We start from the raw sequence: 21111 nt of genomic DNA on the forward strand, positions 1-21111 counted from the left end.
CAGTAACAGAATAACTGACTACACATACTGAAGCTCTCATTTATCAAATACACTGCTTAAGTTCAAGCATTTTGCATTTCAAATGTGAAAACTAAATGCTTGTTAAATTAGCATTTAAATGCACTAAGCTAAATTTATCATCTGAAAAATTTGATGTATTTTGCATATACATGTGAAAATATTCTAAATTCTAAATTATGCACGAGGTTTCTATTCTTATTTCATTTATTTATTTATTTATTTATTTATTTATTTATTTATTTATTTATTCTAAAGAACAGGGCAATTGCATTGATAATTCTAGTAGGTATGCAACACTCTTGATACAAAGGTATAGCACAGCTGACCACCATTCAAAATGAGGAACTGGGCATATGGGCATATTGCTTAGATGGCATTAGGTGGAGAGAAATTTTAAAGCACATATGATGAAGTATTTCCTTTAACATCTTATTGTGGAGGAAGACAGCTTTTTCCTTAACAAACATATATGTATAAGCTGAGCATTTAATATATAGGTAATATACAGTGTTACAAAATGGTGAGCATATAAATGCACAGCAAATAGCCTTTGCTTTTGTAATGACAGGAAAAGAGTCTTCTGGGGATAGTTAAGATATACCCTTGGAATTGGATATACTTAAAAGCCATGCTAATATTATTTATCCAAATAATATCCAATGATTATTATAAATTAATTTCCTATTAGACAGGCAAGGAAAATCAAAAGGAAGGAATATTTGACACACACAGACAAAAAGAATAACACACACCTTCATTTTCGTATAGGTTGCTCCAAAAATAATGCCTCATATTAATTTCCATGGAAACTTCAGCAAATATAAAGAGACAATAACTCTATTTGATACAGTAAGTTCTCAGCTACAAAACACCATTTTTCAACATAGTCATCACCATTAGCTGTCCATTTTCATCAGAAATGAACAATATCCTGCATGCTGCACTCATAAAAATCTGCGTGGCCTTCTGGAACATGGCTTGTCTTTCATATTGCTGTCATTGCTGAAATGCAACACCCAGCTCTTCAGTGCGTTTGCATCCACTGGCTGATCTCCATAAGCATTCTGCAAGAGCTGATGAATGTCAATGGATGCAATTTTTTTCTACATGAAGTAATTCAATGAAATGTCAGATGCCAATTTGTCAGACTGCCCCTTTGCTGCCATCAGTTGCATGACAACAACATACAATGGAATATCAGTGGGAAGGTTTCATCTCTACTGCCATATCACCCACAACCACCTCTGATGTCATGGGCCAACATAATGGAATAGGAAGCATTACTTTCAGAGTGGGCCTCATATACTGGAAATCTCTTTACTACATATTTGGGGTACAGAGTAAGTCTATGCTTTTGTCAGATTTATTTCCTTTTCATATGTTAATTTATAAATATTTGACTTTAAATATGTTCTCAGCATCAAACAAGAACAGTGGATTTATTCCTTTACTACATTTACTCATTTAACATACTTGGTAACCATTTTTCACCTTTCCTCTGGTTATCATTTATTGAATAGATTGTTCCCTTATGAAGTACTTTAATACTCCTTTTTGTTTGAAAATAAATACATATCCATTGTATCATTTATCTTTATATAACTCCTTTTTTATTGCCATTCTAACACTGTTTTTTTTTTTTTCTTCAAAAATTGAACATTACATTAAAATGAGAAATTTAAATATATGATTGCTTTTAATTCCAATACCCTTGTAATACTACATGAAACCATAAATAAGACACAAAGTGCAGAGAAACTTAATTTATGGTAAGCACCAAGATGCTTACCTGAAACCAAAATGGTATATTAAACAGAAAACTATTCTAAAATTGATACATTACAGAAGCAGCAAGTATCAAGCTTTTGAAACTTCCACTCAATCACTGAGCATTAAATAATCATATTTATATGCATATATACATATATGTTTATATGTATAGAAATATACACATATATGCGTTTGGTTCTGGGGCCCCCCAGCAAAAGAAGGTCATGGAGCTGTTGGAGCGGCTCCAGAGTAGGGCCGCAAAGATGATCAGAGGGCTGGAACACCTCCCCTACAGGGACAGGCTGAGATAGTTGAGGCTTTTCAGCCTGGAAAAGAGAAGGCTACAGGGAGACCATACAGGGGCCTTCCAGTACCTGAAGGGGGCTTACAGAAAAACTAGGGAGGGACTTTTATAAACATTTATAACATATTTTATAACATATTTTGTTATAAACAGGAAGAGGGTAGATTTAGACTAGATATTAGAAGAAATTCTTTACTGTGAGGGTGGTAAGACACAGGAACAGGTTGCCCAGTGAGGCTGTGAAAGCCCCCTCATGGCCAGACTGGATGGGGCTTTGAGCAACCTGGTTTAAAGGGAGGCATCTCTGATCATTGCAGGGGGGTTGGAACAAGATAATTTTAAAGGTCCCTTCCAACCCAAAGCATTCTATGATTCTCTGATTCTCTGATTCTATGTTCATATAGACAGAAAGAGTGAAGAGATTATAGGATATTCTTTCTGCCACGATAAAGACTAATTGTCAATATATATATTTTTCTGCTAGTAGAAGAAGAAAACTCCTGAACTGAAGGACTTATTTGAAGAAAAGCTGTTTACCACACACAGTATGTTTTCTTAGCTTTTATAAAGAATTTTTGTTTTCTTGGAGAAGCAGACAACTACCTAGAAAGCCAGGGCTATAGATTTATGGGCTTGTACACCAGAGTGTATCTTTGAGAGTGAAAAAATTAACAATGCAGTGAACATGAGGAACAAAATCAAAACTAAATAGGTGAAACGAGCAGTGCATGCCAGATGTAAATAATAAAACATCACAGAGATGCCAGAGGAGCATTAATAATGAAAGTTAAAGAAAACTGTATGCAGGAGAGTAACTACCGAATATACCTGATCTATGCTTTCAAAAGTATCTGTTAGTACTAGACTAGTGTAACATTGCTTCTACTTTCCATTACTAATCAGTGTGCAGCTCACAAACTGCTTCTGTTCTTGTTCATAAATATTGAGCGTTTTTGTTTTGTTTTGTTTATTTATTTATTTAATGTAACAGTTTGTTTTGTACTTAGTTATCTGTAGGAAAACATTTCTCTAGGGGGTTATATATGGGATGGATGTATTTATCCAAAAGGAAAGGATGATCCGCTTAGCTGTGAATATAACTGTCAGAAATTTTTTTTTCATACAGCATTAAATCCTTTAATGGCAAATATCTCTGAAACCTGCTGTCTCAACTTTAAGATGAAGTGTCTGATGTAATACTAAATTTATTCAGTCAAAAACTCCCCTTTTCTTCTTTATACTAAAGGACAAAAAGAGTTTTCCTGAAGAATGGGAGGAAATAAGACTTTTTTTCTAAGAAACTGTAAATAACATTTCATCAAGCCACTAGAGAATTAATTCTTACAACTGTTTTTATAAGAACTGGCATTTATTAGTGAGTGACAGAAAAAAAATTATAAATAAAAATGCTAAGTACCTTTGAGATGTGTCACAAAAAATACCATTCTAGAAAACATGTTATTTTAAAATATTCCAAACTCTAAAATCAATCACAGAATCACAGAATGGCCAGGGTTGGAAGGAACCTCAAGGATCACGAATCTCCAAACTCCCTGCCACGTGCATGGGGGTCAGAGGTAAGATTTCTTGGAAGAAAAATAAAACAAGGGTAATAATCTGTAAGCTTATTTCAAATAGATTTGGAAAGGTAATCATAAAACTACAATTAAAGTATTTACTCTGTTTACACAGTAGCTAAACCTAGAGAATTATGATAGTGATTATATAGATTTTACAAAACACTATAAGTTTTTCTCAATGAATTTAAAATTTCTTTTCTGTTATGGTGCTTCTGAACATTGCTATGTAGGTCACTACAAAGGTAATGGATCCCATTTATCTCAATGGAATTGACAACAGATACAATAACATTATTTGATAAATTCTCAGATACAGAACGCTTATTTTTCAATACAGTCACCACCATTAGCTGTGCATTTTCATCAGCAATGAATAAGATCCTGCATACTGCACTCATAAAAATCTACATGGCCTTCTGGAACATGGCTTGTCTTTCACATTGCTGTTACCACTCCTGAAGTGCAACACCCACCTCTTCACTCTGCTCACACCCACTGTTTGGTCTTCATAAGTGTTCTGCAAGAGTTGATGAGTGTCAATGAGTGCAATTTTTTTTTTCTGCATGGAGGAATTCAGTGCCATCCCTTTGCTTCATCTGCATTTCAGTGTGAGATGCCAATTTGTCATACTGCCCCTCTGCTGCAATACTGATAGACCTAATATATAGAGATTAAATACTGCTAAAAATCATGTTTACTGTGTGCAAAAACATGAGGTAACATTTTTCACTAAAAAACATTGAATGTTTTATATGTAAAATAACTTTCAACAATAGACCCTTAAATATAATATTTATCACACAGGTTTTGACCTTCTTATGCTGTTCCACATAGCTTCATTAAAAGCACAAACATATCTGTTTTCTCATGCTTAAGCAAAAATTGATATATCCATTTTCTACTTTTGTTTTTTTTCAGAAGTAAATTCTCAGTTATTATGACGTGTGCATCACCTGTGTTTTGTCCTACTTGAAGTCTTCACAATTTATAAACTAGCTTTTTTTCTTCATAATTACATCAGAGAACAGTAGTGCAATAACTTCAGCATTCAACTGAAGTTTAAGTAGTGATTAATGGGCAGATAATTTTTTGTATATAGTAAAAAATAAACTTATTGACTGTATCCAAAATAATTTTAGCACCAAGCTGCAGTTTCACAGGAAGTACTTTTGGTCAACCTAAAATTGCACCTAGCCTATAAAACTGTCTGACTGTACACTGGAGTTATTTACCACTATGTACTTTCACAGCACTATTTTCACCAGATTCATAGTTATTCATTAAAAATAAATAAATAAATAAATAAATAATAAAAATATTTCTTTTAAGCTCTAAAGAAGTTACTGAGAATTTTCACTACTTGTATTCTGTTTCTGTTTCCTTCTAGGATCTTTTAGATGATTAAAATGGCACTGTGTTTATGTACCAAGAAGGGCAATTCCAGCTAAAATATTTCTACTTTATCCTACCTAATGCTTTGACTTTGGATAAAAAATAAATTCTGCAATATATAAAATGGCCTGCAGAAATGAACCTTCAGTTATGTTTTTTTTTTTTTTTAATTATTTTATTTTATTTTCCATATTGATAATATAAAAATTCTTAAAATATGTCAGAAATCTCTGAGCCACGTAGGTCTTCCAGGTTTCTGCCTCTTAAAGACTTTCACTAAACAAACAAAGGAAAAAAAAAAAAACAACAACCAAACACAAAAAACACAACACCTACTTGTATTAATTATACTCTTATTTCAATATTTCAAAAAGATTTAAAAGATTTTGTATATATTTTAATGTTACAGTTAACTTTGATAGAAGATACTTCCTCTTTTGTACTTTCAAGCATCTAGTTTTAGTATTAAAGACAGAAATGTAAATAATAGGGCATAGAATGTAAATACAGACTTATGCATATATACATATGCATTTTTATTTACTGCATATGGTTTGTCTGCACAATTGAAATAAGCACGCATGTATATCTCTGTCTAATCACTCAAATGTGAATATGTATAAACATTAGTATATATTCCATCTTAATTTAAGCAAGTAAAGAACATGTATATGGGATCTTTACAGTAACATAGGTTCATAAACTGTATTATCGGTGAATAGAGAATCTCCACAAGTCAGATATTGAATGCATTTTCTTTCCACTAATTTTATATGGAGCTTATGTCAATCCTACTCATGTTCTAAGAGTCTTATTTTGATACTTGAATAGATAAAGCTGTAGGTAAGGAAGATGGATTAAATCTAAAAAAAAAAAAAAAAAAAAAAGTTAAAAAGAGCTGCCTTTGTTACATCAGCTTTTCTGTGATGGCTTTTTTCTTTGCTGTAAGCGGGTGCTTTACTACTTCTCTCCTTTTTTCCGTCCTTTCTTTTTCTATATACTTTAAATAAAACTTTAATCAGTAAAGTCTGAACAATTCAGGAATTTCAGGTTTATACTACAGCAAAGTTTAGAGGATTTCAAAACAGCTTTTGATGGATACCATTCATGAATTATTTTGACATTCTACAAATTCCCATATAAAGCTGTCAAAACATCCAATTATTGGCAATCAACATTGTGTAATTAACAAAGGCAAACAATAGAACAGCTGACCACAATATGAAAGAGGTTATGGTTGTTATGCTAATCATGCTAATGTGCAAATATATGAACAAACAAACAAACAAACAAAACAACAGGACTGGTATGTGACTGAGGACAAACATGATTAGCACTTTACTACCTAGATATGTCCAGTATAATTCAAAAAAATATAAATTACATCTTTTTTTTCTGTTTTGGCCCCCTGTAACCAGGAAATATTTACTCAAAGAAAAAGAACCTCATCCATGAACCAGCATCTTAGAAAACTTTCTGATGAAAATCTACATTATACATTGAACAACATGTATGACTACCTAAAAGCTCTGATGCTCATAATCTTAATGTGTATGTTATTCACGCACCCTTTGACAGTTATCTGTAATAGCTTGTTTTTTCACTTTTATATCTGTTTTGGATTCTGGAAGATTCCTTAATAAAAAAAGATACGAATCACAGAATCACAAATCACAGAATGGCCAGGGTTGAAAGGGACCTCTAGGATCATGAATCTCCAACCCCCCTGCCACATGCAGGGCCACCAACCTCCCCATTTAATACTAGACCAGGCTGCCCAGGGCCCCATCCAGTCTGGACTTGAACACCTCCAGGGACGGGGCATCCACAACCTCTCTGGGCAGCCTGGTCCAGCACTTCACCACTCTCTCTGTAAAGAATTTCCCCCTGACGTCCAAACTAAATCTCCCCTCCCTCAACTTAAAACCATTTCCCCTTGTTCTGCAGTTATCTACCCTTTCAAAGAGTTGATTCCCCTCCTTTGTAGGCTCCCTTTAGGTACTGAAAGGCTGCAATGAGGTCACCCCACAGCCTCCTTTTCTCCAGACTGAACAAGCCCAGCTCCCTCAGCCTGTCTTCATAGGGGAGGTGCTCCAGTCCCCTGATCATCTTTGTGGCCCTCCTCTGGACCCTCTCCAACAGTTCTCTGTCTTTTTTGTACTGGGGGCTCCAGACTTGGACGCAGTATTCCAGATGGGGCCTCACAAGAGCAGAGTAGAGGGGAACAATCACCTCCCTGTCCCTGCTGGCCACCTCTCTTTTGATGGAGCCCAGGATACCATTTGCCTTCCGAGCCGCAAGGGCACACTGCTGGCTCATATTAAGCTTTTAATCTATCAAGACCCCCAGGTCCTTCTCTGCACGGCTGCTCTCAAGCACCACTCCTTCCAGTCTGTATAGATGCCTGGGATTCCTCTGACCCAAGTGCAGAAAAAAGTTGATCACAGTTAAGCATTCAATAAAAGCTTTTCAAAAGCCGTTCGTTTGTGTGAGCCTGTTTCCATGTAAGGAACATCAGGCCAAGCTTGAACAATTTTGAGAATGCCACAGTTTTGAGAATACTCCCTCGGAATCAAGAATCATAGAATCATTAAGATTGAAGAAAGACCTCTAAGATCATCTAGTTCAATTGTCAACTTATCAACACCATATCTGTAAGTACCACAGCTATTCTTTTCTTGAAAAACTTCAGGGATGGTGACTATCACTTCCCTAGGCAGCCTGTTCCATTGCATTACCACACTTTCTGAAAACAAATATTTGATAGTATACAACCTGAATTACTCCTGATGCAACCAAAAGCCCATTATGCTCATCCTATCATTAGTTACCTGGGAGAAGAGGCCATCCCACACTTCACTGCAACCTCCTTTCAAATAGTTGTAGAGAGCAATAAGATGTCCCTGAAGCCTCCTTTTCTCCAAACTAAACAATCCTGGTTCTCTCAGCTGCTCCTCATAAGACTTGTGCTCCAAACCCTTCACTATCTATGCTGCCCTTCTCTGAACATTCTCCAGGGCCTCGGTGTCTTTCTTGTAGTGAGGAGTCCAAAGCTAAACACAGTACTCAATGTACAGCCTTACTGGTACTGAGTACAAGGGCACTATCGCCCTTCTTGGCCATTTAGGCTTATTGCTGGCTCATGTTCAGCCAGCTGTTGACTAACATCCCCAGATCCTTTTCCTCTTCACAATTTCCAGGCACTCTGCCCCAAGCCTGTAGCATCATATAGAGTTGTGACAAAAGTGGAGGATGTGGCTATTGGTCTCACTGAAACGCATACAATTGGCCTCAACCCATTGATGCAGCCTATCCAGATCCACCTATACTATGCACACAGCCTTTCCCCTGTCAAGTAGGCAAATCACCTAATCACAGAAGGAGATTAGGTTGTTCAAGCACAATCTGCTTTTCTTGAACCCGTGTAGTCTAGGTCTGATCCCGTGGTTGTCCTGCACATGTTGCCCTCAAGATGATCTGCTTCATGACCTTCCCCAGTACCGAGGTCAGGCTGATTGGCCTTTAGTTCCCTGGATCCTCTTTATGACTTTTTTTGTCGATGGGATTCACATTGGCTGATCTCCAATCATCTGGATCCTCCATGGTTGACTAGAACTGCTGATAAGTGATAGAAAGTAGCTTGGCAATTACTTTCACCAGTTCCCTCAATACTTTCAGATGGATCCTATCTGGCCCCATGCACTTGTGACAGTCCAGGTGGAGTAGTAAGTCACTAGCTATTTCCTTTCAAACTGTAAGGAGTTCCTTCTGCTCCCCATCCCTGTCTTCAAGCTCGGGGGGGAAAAGGGGGTGGATATGCTGAGTACAACTGATGTGACTATTAAAGACAGATGTACTAAAGGTACTGAAGGAACTGAAGATTCCCAGCCATTTCCTCATCCATGGTGGCAATGTTCCCATGTTCCCTACCTCATCCAATAAAGGATGGAAATTCTCCTTGGCTTTCATCTTACTGTTAATATATTTGTAAAAAAAAAAAAAAAATCTTTAACAGTGGTACCCAGATGAAGCTCTTTCTGTGTTTTTGCCTTTCTAATTTTCTCTCTGAATATCCCAGCAAAATCTTTGTACTCTTACCGAGTTGCCTGTCCCTTCTTCCAAAGATGCTCTTTTTTTTTTTCCCGGAGTCTCAGCCAAAGTTCCCTCTTCATCCAGGCCAGTATTCAAAACCAACACTGAGATACAGATAAAATCTTCATCTAATTGTAGCCAAGAATTGTCCTAGCCATTAGATCTGAACATGAATCTTGTTTTGTTTGTTTGTTTGTTTGTTTTCTGTAACAATTAATCCTAATTCCGTAGTACAGTGAGGATCATCAGCATAAGTGAGAACATGTCCACAAACAAGAATAGCTTGCCAAAGGCTGGTAGGACACAGATTTGGCTCCTTTTGTCAATAAAAAGAGGAATCTTCAGCACCTCAAATTGATTTTGAATAAAGATAATCATTTTGAGTAAAAATGAAGATTTTATAAATTTGAAAAAGTTATATGTATAAATTTTCTGGCTAAACATATCTCATTGCATTACAGGTTAAGATGCATAAATATTGGATGATAGGTTTTTAATATATATTTATGTATTTGATCATGCTGAGAAGATTAGGGACTTTTCTCCTAGAGAAGAGTCAGGTGGAATCATATCAATATCAATCAATATATGAAGAGAGAATTAAAAGAGTGTGATTTCCAATGATACTCTGTGGTAAGAAAAGAAGCAATGGGCACAAACTGGAAAACAGAAAATTCTGTCTTAACACCAGGAAACTTTTTTATCATGAGGATGACTGAGCAAAGGAACAGGTTGCCCAGAGAAGTTGCGGATTCTCGCTCCTTAAAGACATAGGTATACAAACATTTTTTAATTCTTTGACTTCTGTTCATGGTACTGATCAGTGAGAATCTCTTTCCCACATATCTAATCATTCCCCTGATTTGTGCACATAATGCAACTGCAAAACTTCTAGATTCTACAATGACAGTTGAGTACTTAAAAGTAGTTACTTCAGTACTCATTGTTGAAGTATTTAGGATCTACTGTATATCTAAGTAGTATCTCTATCTGACAGACGTAATAAAAGAGTAATATATTTAAAAGGAGGATGTATGAGGATCTGAATGGCTCACGCTAAACCAAAGGTAACACCAAAAATAGTAATATCCTGAAAATGTCTTTTTTGCTGCAAAGGTTAAAGCTATGGCGACAGTAGCAGAATATATTTCATAGAAATTTGCCTTCTCCAGTAGGAACTGATCAGTAAGTCAAAACCATTTGTGTGAGTTCTCTGCATCTACAATGTGTTCTTTTTTAATTTATTTAATTCCCCCCTCCCTCCCCTCCGCTTAGGAATAGATTTGACTGATCTATTAGACTGAACATCAGTAGCATGCATGCTTTTAAGGGTGTAAAGTAGATGAAGTATTTCTGCATTCTGAACTGGAGGACATTCAGAACTGGATGGATATCAGGAACAGAATTGTCAATTAAATTTTCTCTGGAATAAATATTTTCTCAATAAATAAGTAAATGTATGTATAAATGTATGTTGAGAGAGTGAGAAAGCCACTATTGTGATAAATTTTCTAGTGCTAGAAATTATGAACTTAAGTTGATTAGAGTTAGAAACTTCATTGTGCTATATTAGTGTCAATGGTTTACGGCCTGGTTCGGCCTGGTTCCGTGACTAGCAGGGTGGAGGGATCCGCAGATTCGCACCTCCGGAAAAGGGAAACAGGGGACCCAAAATAATTGAAAACAGCGGCAACGATCTGAGGTGAAACAAACTAATTTACTTAACATAGTATCAGCAAAATATAATGAGAGGGAGCGTGTGCGAAAGGTGGATAGATCTCACCACAATGCTGAGGTAAGACGTGTAGTCCAGTTGAGCTGATGAAGAAAAGCAGACGGATAAGAGCAGAAGGAGAAGCTCAGGCGAAGAGGAGCAGGCGAAGAAGAGCGTATCAAGTGACCTTGCCGGGAGTTACATCTCATTGCTGACCGCAAAGCCCCCTGGGGAATGTCGTTGTTCTTCTCCTCCAGACAGGCACCCGGAACTCAAGCATCCACAGTCAAACCCCCAGTGCATTACATGATGTTATGATGTGGAATACTGATAACCAAAAATCATAAAACCATGACAATTAGTTAAGAAACATGTCTTAATTCACACATAAAAAAATACCATTTTTGGTAGAAAGAAGCTATTAAATCAAACATGTTAAATAAACTATGTGTGCGCACAGTGACACGCAAAATTATAAGACATAATTGAATAATATATGACCATTATTTGACCAGTAGTTATGGAATGAAAGATGGGAAGATTGATTCAGCATTTTTCTTAATAATTCATTTTAAAACTTGAAAATTCTGAAACAAGACAATTTCTATTATCTCCACAGTAGAACTTTGACTGAATGCTTTCATATATTTTATTTGTATTTTAAAAACATTTCAAACTAGTTAAGAGTGTGAATATGCAATACTTAAATATTCTTTCTTTGCTCGAGAAATGTAAATGGAGAAAAACTGTAATATTTTGTCCTGCTCTCAAGAGAGTGTTTATCTCAATAAATTATGATTTGATATAATACATATGCCAAGTAGTGGTCTGATCTCTTCACTGAATCACTTTCAGTTTCTAATTAGACATCTGTTGAAGTCCATAACAGGAAATCTGATAAAATTGTGTTGTAATTTGTCAAATTGATTAACGATTTACAGCGTTAAAGTGTCTGTAAAAGGAGCTCTAATGTGAATCATTATACACATTAAAATTAAGCTCTATTGGATTTATGAAGAATATTTCAAAATTCTATTATTACTAGCAATTACAACAGCAAAACACCCAAAACAGTAAAGCAATTTTTGCCCTCATTCCCAAACTGGAATCCTTATGCCCATAGTAATCATGAAAGCTAACAAAAAAGATAATATTTTTTCCATCTTTCTTTTTTCCTCTTTTTTTTTCTTATCTCTGGATTTTTAATATTCCAAGATTTTTATGAAAATATACTTAGAACACTAAACTGTACATGTCCAAGTTGATGGGAAAAAATGTGAAATAACATTTATTACTTTGGTAATTCTTAATGACTTACAGTAAAAATATTGTCTTCTGAAGAACTCATTCATTCTCAAACCTACAACTGCAGGATTCATATGATTTTCTTTCTTCAAAAAGCCAGCAGAAAATCAATATGTCAACTCACAGCTGACTCAAGCAAGATTTTTCATCACTTTCAGGTCTGAAGTATTTTTCAGTGTTTGATATTTTTTTTCTTATGTAGCTTCAGTTTTGATTAAGAAAAAAAATAACACTTTGCACAATAATGACAGTAGATTTCCTTTGCCATATATATATGTATATATACATATATATATATAAATTTGCATTTTACGTCAGAGGTGTAACCAAGGAGTTGTGAGCTCTGTGACTAAGCATGAAGTTGTGAGACCTGAGAATAAACAATAATTTATTGGGTGAAAAATAATGATGGCAATCTGTTTCTATCACTTTGCAGAGGAAGTCACTCATGTTCTATCATGTGAAATTCCCTTCACACCACTTAAAAGCCAGATGGTACACAAGAATTTCTCTTGTAGCTCTAGAAAAATATATTTTTCTAACAGTGTGTAGGTTGTGAGCAGCAATACTTTCTCTTACTTACCAAGTAGCTGGATATTTCAAAGCACTAAAACTATGAAGCAGTGACCTTTAGAACTTGAAGCATTGTGTCATTTTTGATAATGGGAATTGTTCTCTATTAGAACATGAACAGAATGATTGTTTCCAATTGTGAAAGTACACCGTGAATCAGAGAGAATGTAAAGTACAAGGTTAAAATTCCATCTGTGCTTTTGAATCAAGCTCAGTGGTGTTCAGCATGAGATCAACAAGTTTGATTTCATACTGATTGTGATTTGGAAGGTAAAGAGCAGTTTACAAAAATGCATGGCCTTGTTCATATATACTTTCCAGCATATTTGGCTTAAAATAATCTAGAAAGCATGACATTTGGAGGCTACAGATAAATATTTGATTGGGGGTGGGATAAGGAATGATTCCAAAATTGAAAAATCTAACATTTATTAACATTTATGAAGGACAATCTCCTCTATCAGCCTGCAAAATCAGAACGAATTATTTAAAATATGTATATGAAAATTACAGACAAATATTAAGAAATTTAATTTTGTGTAATATAGGAAGAGATTATATATACTGTGTTAAAATTCACTTCTAAGAGTGAAAAATATATTTCAGTGCGTCCTAAACTACAAAGTAATTTCAGATTGGAAATAGATGTAGAAAACCATTCTTAGTAGAATATTTCAAACTTGAATTCAATGAAAAAAAACCCACAAAAAACAACTTCAATTTTCCTTTTAAAATAATTAAAACCAGGTTCTATGTTATCTCTTGCAGAATCATACAGTCATAGAATCATTAAGGTTGGAAAAGACATCTAAGATTATCTAGTCCAACTGCCCATCTACCACCAATATTGCTCCTAACCACACCCCTAAGCACTACATCTATTCTCTCTATAAACACCTCCAAGGATGGTGACACCACTACTTTCCTGAGTAATCTGTTCTAAAGCCTAACCACACTTTCTGAGAAAAAAAAATTTCCCTAATATCCAACCTGAACCTTCCCTTGTGCAACCTGAGGCTATTACCTCTTGTCCTATCACTTGTTATCCAGGAGAAGAGGCCTGAGATCGCCATCTTACTACAACCTTCTTTCAGGTAGTTGCAGAGAGTGATAGTCTCCCCTACGCCTCCTCTTCTTCAGAATAAGCAGTCACTGTTCCCTCAGCCTCTCCACATAAGATCTGTGTTCCTGACCCTTCACCAGCTTTGTTGTCCTTCTCTGGACCTGCTCCAGGGCCTCCATGTCTTTTTTGACTCATTGATCTCAGACCAGCAATCCAGCTTGTTCAGATCCCTCTGAAAGGCCTTCTTGTCCCCAGGCAGATGGACACTTCCTCCCAATTTGCTGCTATCTGCAAACTTACTGAGAATACCCTCAGTCCCCTTGTCCAGATCATCAGTAAAGATACTAAACAGAACAGACTCTGATGCTGACCCCTAGGAAAAACCACTTGTAACCTGTTGCAAGCTGGATTTTACTCTATTCATCACCATACACTGGGTTAGGGTCTGCAGCCAGACCTTTACACAGCGAAGTGTAAATCTGTCCAAACCTTGGGCTACCAGCTTCTTAAGGAGAATACTGCAGGAGACAGCATCAAAGATTTTGCTGAAGTCTAGGTAGACTACTTTAACAGACTCTTCCCTCTTCACCAGAGGGATAATTCAGTCATAGAAGGAGATAACGTTGATCTGCCTTTCATGAACCTATGCTTGCTGGTTGCCACACAGATGCCTTGCGATCTTCCTCAAGATGATCTATTCCATAACCTTCCTGGCACCATCATCAGGTCTGTCTAACAGGCTTTTTGTTCTCTGGACCTTCCTTATAGCAGTTCTTACAGATGAGCACCACATTAACAAGTCTCCAGTTATCTGTAGCAGTTATCTGCTACCTCTCCAACTGACAAGGACCAATGATAGTGTCAACGTTTTACGGGCTGGTTCGGCCCGGTTCCGTGACTTTGCAAAATCCATGCCTCTGGAAAAAGGGGACAGGGGTCCCCAAAATAAATAAAAACAGTGGCAATGATCTGAGGAGAAACAAACTAATTTACTTAACTCCCTCAACTTTCCTCATAGGGGAGGTGTTCCATCTCTTGGGACATTTTTTTTGGCCCTCCTTCTTATGTGGTAGGATAGGAAGGAATATTTTTAAACTAAAGAGAGGAGATTTGGGTTAGATGTTTGGAAGTTCTTTACTCCGTGGGCAGTGAAGCATTGTAAAAGATTTCCCAGAGATGTTGTGAATGTCCCAACCCAGGAGGTGTTTGAGGCCAGGTTGGATGGGACCTTGGGCAGCCTGATCTAGTGACTGTTTCGTGGCTGACAACCCAGTTGGAACTAGATAGTCCTTAAGATTACTTCTAACCCAAGCTATTCTACAATTCTATGATAATACAGATCATGGATCACCAGTTCAAGATAAATCAGAAAGGGACCACAAAATGATAGACAGAAAAATATGGAATATCTATCATACCAGGAGAAAATGAGAATGCCGGGACTGTTCAACCTGCAGAACATAAGATTTGAGAGGGACCCAATAAATGTACATAGATATATAAAATGCTAGGGAATAAGAAGAGCGAGCTAGTTTCTTCTCACAGATGTCCAATAAGATAATAAGAGTCAGTGAGTCCAGACTGATTTACAGGAAACTCTGCTTAGATGTAGAAAAAAAAAATCTCATCAGTCAAACACTGGAACAGTTGGCTCAGAGATGTTATGGAGCTTCTATTCCTGAGATCAGTCAAAACCCATCTAGACAAGGCCCTAAACAAACTGCTGCAGCTGGCTCTGCTCTGAGGAGGGCAGTTGGACTGGATGATCTCCCAGAATCCCTTCCAGCCCCATTGATTCTGTGACTAACTAGTTCACCACAGATTCATGTGTGCACAGTGAAAGACTACTCTCAAGCCTAAGAATCAATGTTTTTGGAGAGGAATTGTAATTTCCTTACACCTACTGTCATCCTATAACTTCTTCAGACTTTTGCTTCTTTAGACTTGAGCCATTTAGGCAGATTTCATGCCAACTGTCCCAAGAAGATGAACATACTTGACACCCACATGAGGAAAAAGTGTTTAAAGGGTCTCGTGAATACCTACAGAAGAAAGGTAGAATACTATTTTAAATATAAATTTAAATTAAATATTCCTTAAATATTGATATATTCCTATTCAAAAAACATACAAAAGTTCTGGCCAGTATTTATTCCCTCTTCCTAAATTGTTGTGTCTACAAGTAAGAGAACTCCCATCACAAAGAAGAAAAAAAAAAAAAAAAGAAAAAGAAAAAAAAAAGAAAAACGAACAACCATGACAGACACAGTGAGTGAGGTTTATCTATAGATTCTAACAGACAAATTTAAGATAGCTACCAAAATAAGGGTCCACATTAAGTAAGCACAGCTCATATAAGTATATCAATGTATGCTGAGATATATTAAAACAACAGATATGATTGTGGACCTTCATATATTATAAATAAGATGAGCTTGTTTTGTTTGGTTTTAGTTAAGAATTTACTTATTTATTTTCCACTATCTTCTGGCTGTAATTCAAGCGCGTGAAAATGAACAAGTTTTATCTCAGAGACCTGGTCATGTCTCTGGGCCTTTCAGTCATTATCACATTTTCATATATGTTAACAACAAGCTCATATTATTCAGCTAGTTGAATAATAATCAGAATGCAAAAAGCAGCCTCCAGGAATAGCCTTTCTACAGAATTCACACACATGCATTTACAGATGAAAATGTGAGATGTGTTCATAGACATGATGTATGAAAGAAAGAAGTGTCCTCTAATGCCTTATACTGTTGGAAGTGAAATAGCATTGGAAGCTTGTGTGGAAAGTGTGAAACTAGTACTTTCACTGACCATATTGTTTGTAGGGAGCAAATTATTTTCATAACTGCTTTTTTACTTTCTTCTGAAAGAATCATTCTGTTTCAGTAAAAAATGAACATACAGGATCAAACTAGTATAAGATAATGAGTGCAAAGTATAGGTGCAAAGGGCCTGGGGAGCAGAACTCTAAGGTGAAACAAGTGACCAGACTGACAGTATAAACATGTCTAAAATCTGTCGTCAGTCATTTGACTCTCTTGTAATGGATCTAGTCTTTTGAAAAGACTACATGACTGCAGTGATAGCTTTTGTATTTCTCTCTTTACTATTAGAGTACTGAAGATATTGGAAAGCACAGATATAATTACAAAGAAAAAGTATATTGTGCAGATGTCATGGCAACAGGCAAAGGAAACTAGACAAAAGGCCCCTCAGGGCAATTTTCACTTACGCAGATGAGAAAACAGTGGAACAGGAGCAAGACAAAAACAGTGTGTGAATATGCATGAAAGAAAACCTGCTTGCTACCTCATCAGGATACAGATGATTCTTGTTCTCTTTCTCTTGTAAACCATTATTTTAGTTCTACTTTGTGAGGATACAGTCTAAAACAAAATATAACTGCTGCCTGAGCTCTTTACTGAATTTAAAAGGAAAGAAGGTAAATTTAGATTCAACACAAGGAATTTTTTTTTTTTTTTTTTTTTTTCTTTCACACAGAATGAGGAGATGCTAGAAGAGGTTACCATTGGAAACTGTGGATACCCTTTCCCTACAAGAGTTCAAGGCCAGGTAGGATGATGGATCTTCAGGTAACCTGATCTAGTGAAATGTGTCCCTGACCACATCAGGAGAGAACTAGGCAGTTTTTAAGGTCCTCTCCAACCCAAACCATTTCATGGTTCTGTGATTCTGCTGGCAACCGTCAAGTCTCCTCTCATTATGAGAAGAAATATTCACTTTAAGGAAAAGAGATGATGTGGAGGTATACACAGAATCACAGAATCGCCAGGGTTGGAAGGGACCTCAAGGATCATGAATCTCCAACTCCCCTGCCACACGCAGGGCCACCAACCTTCTCATTTCATGCTAGACCACGCTGCCCAGGGCCTCATCCAATCTGGCCTTGAACACCTCCAGGGACGGGCCATCTACAACCTCTCTGGGCAGCCTGTTCCACTACCTCACCACTCTCTCTGTAAAGAATTTCCCCCTGACATCCAACCTAAATCTCCCCTCCCTCAACTTAAAACCATTTCCCCTTGTTCTGCAGTTATCAACCCTTTCAAAGAGTTGATTCCCCTCCTGTTTGTAGGCTCCCTTTAGGTACTGAAAGGCTGCAATGAGGTCACCCCGCAGCCTTCTTTTCTCCAGGCTGAACAAGCCCAGCTCCCTCAGCCTGTCTTCATAGGGGAGGTGCTCCAGTCCCCTGATCATGGCCCTCCTCTGCACCCTCTCCATCAGCTCCCTGTCATTCCTGTACTGGGGGCTCCAGACCTGGAGACAGTACTCCAGATGGGGCCTCACAAGAGCAGAGTAGAGGGGGACAATCAGCTCCCTGTCCCTGCTGGCCACCCCTCTTCTGATGGAGCCCAGGATACCATTTGCCTTCTGAGCCACAAGGGCACACTGCTGGCTCATGTTAAGTTTTTCATCCATCAAGACCCCCCAGATCCCTTTCCACAGGGCTGCCCTCAGGGACTGCTCCTTCCAGTCTGTATGGATGCCTGGGATTCCTCCAGCCCAAGTGCAAAACTCTGCACTTTGCCATGTTGAACCTCATCAGGTTCACCCACGCCTATCTTTCTAGCCTCTCGAGGCCCCTCTGAATGACGTCTCACCCCTGTCAAATGACCTATGTAACAGAAGCAAAGAAAAGTATGTGACTGTAACCAGTATATGTGTGCACAAGGGACACATAAAACTGTCTGAGAAGGGCTGTGCACCACCCAATCATATGAAAGTGGAAAACAATTGTCAGCAGGATTAAACAGTAACCAAGAAATGACAAACACTTCTGAAGAAGTCAGCTTTAAAAGAAGTATAAATGAAGCACGGATAAATAGTGAAGAAGTGACAGCCATCAGAAGGGGTCTCTCCCTGAATTCAGTGTCCCCAGGGAACTCTTACCACTGCCCTGGCTGGGCAACACAGCCTCCGTATGGGGATCTGGGAGCAACCTGCACTCTGCAGCAAGCTGAGTGTTCAGGGGGATTGCACCTCTAGGTGCAGGGACACCCCTTGGTATGCCTCCTCACCAGCAGATATGTTATAGCAGTGGCAGAGGGGCATGCAAATTGTGGAAGGGAATGAAAGTAACTCTTAGGTCCAGGACTTAACGTGTGTAGAGTGAAGAAGATAGACTTTCATGGAATTAGTTCTTCAGGGGTGTTAGTTAATGTTGATTAGAATCTGCCTACAATTTTAATTTATCTATTGAATTATGAACGTTGATTCCAAAAGTATAGTTCACAGATGGAAGTTAGTAACACATTATTAATAAATATTTTGATTTGGTTTAAACTACATCAGTTTATCAGCTTTTTCTTGTGACAAAATAGTAAAAATAATTTTCTGTAATCTAAAAAAGAAATACATTTTGTAATGTTTTCTGTTATAAAGATCAACTTTCTGGTGTTGCTTTCAAATTGCATTAATAAAATGTGCGACTGTATGCTCTGCTTTTAAAGCTTCTGAATCATTATAGAACTATTGGCTTCCCATCCTTAACTCAGTATTTACCAATTGGAGTCACTTGGAGTCATTTCTTTCTGACATTTTTTTTTTTTTGGAGGTGAGTGAGGTTCTAGAAATTAATTCTCAGACATAATAGTTGACCATTTTAGCAGTGGTTTAAAAAGTCTGGTTTTAGTTTCCTAACTTCCTCTTTATCTCACCGTTAATCACAGAATACTGAAATATAGTAGATGGTGCACATCTATTTACTTGCTATTCACAGCCTTCTCCCAAAGCAAATGTGGATGGATGTGATATATTCCTTCTGGACAATCTGCATTTTATAGCAATTGATATAAACCTCAAGTGCAGCTGCAGTCTCAGAGGATGCTTTCTGCTTTGAATTCTGTGAGATCTGCAACACTTGCAAAAGGTTCATGAAACAAAATCTAGATGATAGTTCTTTTTCAAACTACTGGGTTATCTGGACTAAAAGGTGCATCCCAGAAAAGTTGTGGATGCTACATCCCTGAGGTGATCAAGGCCAGGTTGGATGGGACTTTAGGCAACTTGATCTAGTGGGTGGCAACCTTTTCATTGGTCTTAAATGCCCTTTCCAATCAAAGCCATTCTATGATTCTACGATTCTATGGCAGATCCAAGAAAACAAAAACAAAAACAAAAACAAAATCATTGTTGACTGGAAAGAAAAGTATTAAAGGCAATTGAGGACATTCAGAAGAATAAAATTGAGGACAAGGGTATTTGGCTTGTGAGATTCTGGAATTTTTTCCACGTATACAATATTTTATATTCTGGTTGCTGACACTCTGGGAACAAAGGTTTCTTTTTACATTGTGATTATATAACTGAAGGTAAAATAGGTGATTTAAAACAAACAAACAAACAAAAAACCATAAGTTGGTCTTCATGTAATTTTGCACATAAATCATGGTATTTATATCTGATGTAATGACTATTTAGTTTATTACACTTGCTATATAATGCAATGTTTCCACTGCATTACCTTGATATATTCATCACTTTCAAGTATATAGGCAGAAAATAGAAGGACCAAGAGACAAAAATATTCTTAGCTTAAGGCTTCAGAATGTTTTCTGCTTCTCAGAACACATTCTTATTCATTTTTCCAATCCGGAAGTGAACATTCCAGACCACCACCAATATCTGTAGATTGAATTCATATTGAATATATTTAAAAGCAGAAGAAAAGCATGTACTACCTACTCTTGAGCTAGTTTGATGTTAGACAAACCATTCATATTTAGGGGGTTTGTTACCTTGTTCATTCCTTGTTTATTTTTAATCACCCTCTAGAAATTTCAATCACATTATTATGACTGAAATGGACCTTTGACTCCTGCTTTGATTTTCTCTGTATATATGTATCCCTTGATCGCTGAAGTTAGCTGCTTCGGAGCTGTTCCAACCAGAACCGCAGTGACTGACCTCGAGATGCAGGGGAGTTTCGGTCGGTTCCCTCATCCAGGGATGCCCGAGACAACAGAGCAGCTCTCGGCCGGGCAGTTCTCGCAAGAGCGGCTGACGCAGCGGGGCGTTGCCAGGGCAACGGCGGGAGATTTAAACGGGCGCAAAGAGAGCGGCCGGGCAGTTCTCGCGAGAGCGGCTGACGCGGCGGCGGCGTCGTTGCCAGGGCAACGGCGGGAGCCAAACGGGCGCAAACTCGGAAGAAGCCTTTGATAGCAGAGATTCGCTGCTTCGGAGCTGTTCCAGCCAGAACTGCAGTGACTGACCGCGAGGTACAGGGGGGGGGTTCGGTCGGTTCCCTCATCCAGGGATCCCCGAGACA

At 37.5% G+C, this 21111-nt stretch overlaps 1 long non-coding RNA gene across 2 annotated transcripts; it reads right to left on the reverse strand.

The window, feature by feature from the left end:
* Nucleotides 1-11068: 11068 nt before the first annotated feature.
* LOC149920147 (uncharacterized) lies at nt 11069-20856 on the reverse strand. Of its 2 annotated transcripts, none has more exons than XR_016467630.1 (3): nt 20751-20856; nt 15719-15856; nt 11069-11200 (listed from the first exon to the last, which is right to left on the reverse strand). It is a non-coding gene; the product is annotated as an uncharacterized LOC149920147 (long non-coding RNA). The 2 variants fall into 2 exon arrangements; XR_016467619.1 differs by having other exon boundaries at nt 15713-15856.
* Between the last annotated feature and the right edge of the window lie 255 nt (nt 20857-21111).

Source organism: Phasianus colchicus, chromosome 1 (genome assembly GCF_987193195.1).
Source record: "Phasianus colchicus chromosome 1, bPhaCol1.hap1.1, whole genome shotgun sequence".
NCBI classification, from domain to species: Eukaryota; Metazoa; Chordata; class Aves; order Galliformes; family Phasianidae; genus Phasianus; species Phasianus colchicus.